Source organism: Hibiscus syriacus, unplaced genomic scaffold, assembly GCF_006381635.1.
Source record: "Hibiscus syriacus cultivar Baekdansim isolate YM2019G1 unplaced genomic scaffold, ASM638163v2 tig00008146_pilon, whole genome shotgun sequence".
Lineage (NCBI taxonomy): Eukaryota > Viridiplantae > Streptophyta > Magnoliopsida > Malvales > Malvaceae > Hibiscus > Hibiscus syriacus.
In genome coordinates this window covers 1,414,628-1,419,252 of record NW_024062154.1, presented here as the reverse complement: position 1 = coordinate 1,419,252, position 4,625 = coordinate 1,414,628, and the positions used below count along the sequence as shown (strand labels likewise).

Sequence of the window (4,625 nt, the reverse complement as noted above, 5' to 3'; positions counted from 1 at the left end):
TCTTAGAGAGCACGTTGATTGGCAGCTTGCAACAGTAGATGAGAGAAGCAAGGCATAACATAGCTCCTTCCCAGGTCACTGCAATGAGCATCAACTAATGTACAGCCGTCACTGCATAAAATAAATCACTAAAATTCTACAGTTCTAACATTAAGATTACAACACAGATCACCTTTACTGTCAGCACCCAATGACATGGAATACATAAGCATACCCTAGATCCAACTTTTTAATGAGCTTCATGACAACATTCTTGGCATTTGAGTGAAGGAAAAATAGTTCAACCTGCCCCGGAAAATCGAAAAGAAGATAGTGTTCTGCATATTATAGAAAACATTAGAAATTTAACAGCAACAAGTACAATAGCCTACTAATCCCTGCATTATATCAGGGTACAGTGAAGAAATATAGAGATATATGAACCAATAACCTCACTAATATACCTACACTAGAGTGCATTAGATATCAAATAGTTTCTCGCATTGATTATATCGTTACAAACATATAAAAAGCGCATTGTAGCCCAAAGTAAATTCAAATCATTAAGCATTAATATGTATTACTGGTTACTGCCTTGTACATGTTCCCATTGTTAGTTTCCTAGAGCGAGTAAAAACAACAAACACATAAATGCCTAAATTCGACTGTTCAATCGTGCTTGAGGCCCCACATGAATGACAAGACCGAATCTTTCTGCATGAATCAATCCCCACATGTCATCCTCTTTTGAGAAACTCATATGGTCTTTCATAGCTAGATGCAAGCTATGATAAGAACTTAAAGTTCTGAGAATAAAAGGCAGAAGATACCAACCTTTCAAAAGAGGTTCCAGTTTAGACTGCAACCAATCAATATTTTTCTCTAAATAATCCATACAGTAGACAAGACCTGATTGCATATGAAAAACATACTCTATCAGATAATCAAACCATAACAAGTACAAACACAATTTATTTGCACTGTATCCTGCAGCAAACCAGCAAATACTGCAAAAGTGTATAGGCACTAATATCTTTAGGAAAGATTAACAAAACAGGAATCTAAGGTTCTGATTCACCAAATTTTTTACTGCTCAACATAGAATCCATTAAAAGGAAAAATAAGTAAAACATCAACCCTTATACGGATGTCACTGCCTTGATTTACTAATTTTATGATTTAGCTGACTGGAATTTCTAAATCCCGTTACATAGCAGTAGCCTAAAGAAAGGAGTAACCAAGTGAAAACAAAGTACCTCCATTAGGCCCCAAAGAGTGTTCTGTCATCACATCACCTAGTTTTATGAGATCCTCAATATTTACAGCACACTCATAACTACACCCATGTCAAGGAAAGTTCATATGGATAAAACTTTCAGGAAAGGAAAACAACATTACAAATAAGTTTCCAATAAAGGATACGGTAATGATCATTGGCTGGATCCAAATTGATTACAGCAACTTTTCTGCAAAACAATGGCATAGGAACATTAACTTCTGCCATATTTAACAAATATATCAAACATGTGAGCATAAACAAATTCAGAAACTAGAAACGATGAAACAGAAACAACCTTCCAATAAGTTTAAGGAACTGGGACATGCCATTGCAGTAAGTAGTCTTTCCTGATCCAGGTGGACCAATCACAACTTGCCCAAACACCATCCTAGTTGTCTCTATAGATATTTATATTGGAATTGATTTTTTTTCCAACTCAAGGGTTCCTACAAGAAGAGGTAAATGATTTCAACAACCGATAGTGTTAGGAACCAAAATATGTACCAGAATTATCGGTCTTAATACGAATTTACACTTAAAAAACTTGTAGCAAATTTCATCTAAATTGCTTTAATCTTTTAATTCGCTGCTGATATTCCAATGGGAAAACCCTTCCGGTGTATTATACTACATGGAAAGCTATAAAAACAGCACAAAATGTTAGATTTAAAGTCTAAAGCGATAATTTATTGTAAATTCCTTAAAAAACCCAAAATTGTATGCTCAAATCAAACATGTACGAGAAATCAAAGTGATTTTACCTGTAGTGATCGCTGAAGCCGTTTCGCTTTGGTTTAGACTAGAGAAAGAATGTCTCCGAGTTGGAAGTTGCGAGACGTTACAGTTGAGCCTTTAGGGTTTTGGATTTAAGCGTCCAGAACCAGGAGGGAAAGGAAAGGCCCAATCAGATCAAAAAAATTACTATTTTATATGTAGAAGAGTTTGGGGCGTCCCGAAAGCGAGAATCATATCACCGCCCGGATATCTAAAAATCGTTTACTTTATTTTATTAATTAATAAAGGCTTAATAAACCTATTTTTTATCAATATAAATTTGAGTTCAATATATAAATAGTATTTTGATTATAAGAGATTTTTTGTTGAGTTATTTAATTATTAAAAGTTATAAAATAATCTTTTAATTATAAGAAGTTATTTTATTGAGTCTCTCGACTATTAAAAGTTACAAAATGATCATTCAATTATAGAGAATTACTTTATTGAGTTTATCGATTATTAAAAGTTACAAAATGATCCTACAACTATAGGACGTTGCTTTATTAAGTCTCTCAACTATTAAAAGTTACAAAATGATCCTCTGACTATAGGGTATTGTTTTGTTAAGTCATTTGACTATTAAAAGTTGCAAAATGATCCTTTGACTATAGGGCGTTGCTTTGTTAAGTTCTCTGACTATTAAAAGTTGTAAAATAATCTTTCAACTATAGGGTGTTGCTTTATTAAGTCCATCGATTATTAAAAGTTACAAATATTCACTTGACTATTTGTATGTTCCAAACTCGTCCTTTCCCGTTAAAAATTAACGGTAGTCGAGCTAGACATTAACATGTTGATTGAATATGCTAAAATATAATCCTAGAATCTCAAACAATTATCATATCTAGGTTATCATTTTAACATTCAGTTCAAACGACCATCAACTTTTTACCAAAAAAGATTAGTTTGGAACACATGAATAGCTATATGACCATTTTGTAACTTTTAATAGTCGTGAGACTCAACAAAGCAAATCATATAGTCAGGTGACCATTTTATAATTTTTAATAGTCGATAGACTCAACAAAATAACATCCTATAGTTGGGGACTATTTGTGTACTCTATCCTATAAATTTTTAACGTTACAAATATTATCATTTTAAATGTCTGATTCACTATGGTTGTTAAAAAAAAATTCCGACAACCCTCAAAATGTGATACGTGACGTGATTATAATTTTCAAGAAATTTTATTTAAAATTATTATTATTTAAAAAAACCTCCAAAGTTCTCTAAAATCTAAAAAAAAACAAATCCTAAAATCTCTAATCTCAAAGTACCAACTCCATCGCCAGCCACCAGTTGCCATCGTCACTGCCGATGACTGTCTATTCATCAATTGTTAGACCCTCAAAGCCAATCAAGTTACAGTGGGAAGTCTGATACTTTTTCATGCGCTGAATTATTACCCAAATCCATTGTTGCATGATTGGTGCGCAAATCATAGAATCCATTTGTGATAGAAATTTTGCTCAAATCACAAAATCGTTTTTGTGATTGAAATTCTTGCATTTGTTCGTTCGTTACCTGGTTACAATGGTGGCCGCCGACGGCTGATGGATGATCGTCGACAGTGAGGGTTCGAGTTTCTAAATAATATTTTAGAGTTTTATAAATTTTAGGATATTTTGTGGGAAATAGAAAAATGATTTTTTTTTTAAATTTATGAACTTTATTTTTTTTTAAAAATTAAAAGAAATTAAAAATTATACCACATGTCAAATATTGATTGGTTGATTATTTTTAATAAATTTTTTAACAGTTATCACGAATCAGACACTTTAAAAAGTTTAGACACCTAAACGAGAAAAGATACATAGTTTGAACATTTTTTATATTAACTTATTAATAATATGTTTAATAGTATCTAAGACCTTCAAACTTTTTCCAAAAAAATCCTAATGTGGCCCTAGAACTATTTTGTATTTAATGTGGTCTTTTGACTAACGATTTCCGTTGTCGATCGTTACGATATCGATGTGACAGTTCACGGTGATGTTGTGATGGTCACAGCGGCTAGTAACGTGACATATGGACTAAATTGATTTTTTTATCAAGTTTGAGTGCCAAATTATTTTTGTAAAGTTCAAGGACTTATTTAATATATTTAAAATAAAAAATTATTTTAAATTTCAAATATAATATAAAAATACTCAAATATTCAAATAAAATTAAATATTAAAAAAATTAATATATTTTTTAAATAATATATACTAAAATACTAAAACACTTAAAAAATTTTAAAAAAAATAAAATATAGGTAAACTATACACTTAATGCTTAAACTATCAATTTTGTTTTGTTTTAATGCTTAAACTTTTATTTGTTTCAAAAACATACCTAACATTTTTTCTTCATTTAAGTACCCGTCATTAAAAACTTAATGACACTGTGCACGTTTTATGGGTAAATTACATAATTTGTCACTTAACTATCTTCTCACTCCTATTTTGGTAACTAAAGTTTAAAAATTTTAACTACTCAACTTTCAAATTACTCATGTTTTAATCACTCTAATTTATTTTATTAATAATTTTCGTGACATGTCATTTTTTGTTATTATTTTTTGATATATAATTAAAATAAAAAA

The 4,625-nt window shown here is 30.7% G+C and overlaps 2 long non-coding RNA genes across 2 annotated transcripts; both read right to left on the bottom strand.

Moving 5' to 3' along the window:
• Positions 1 to 212: 212 nt before the first annotated feature.
• LOC120202054 lies at positions 213 to 1,417 on the bottom strand. The gene is made up of 4 exons (XR_005523699.1): positions 1,402 to 1,417; positions 1,236 to 1,315; positions 814 to 888; positions 213 to 317 (listed from the first exon to the last, which is right to left on the bottom strand). It is a non-coding gene; the product is annotated as an uncharacterized LOC120202054 (long non-coding RNA).
• On the bottom strand, positions 1,408 to 2,189 carry LOC120202055. Its single transcript, XR_005523700.1, has 3 exons — positions 2,020 to 2,189; positions 1,554 to 1,704; positions 1,408 to 1,445 (listed from the first exon to the last, which is right to left on the bottom strand). It is a non-coding gene; the product is annotated as an uncharacterized LOC120202055 (long non-coding RNA).
• Between the last annotated feature and the right edge of the window lie 2,436 nt (positions 2,190 to 4,625).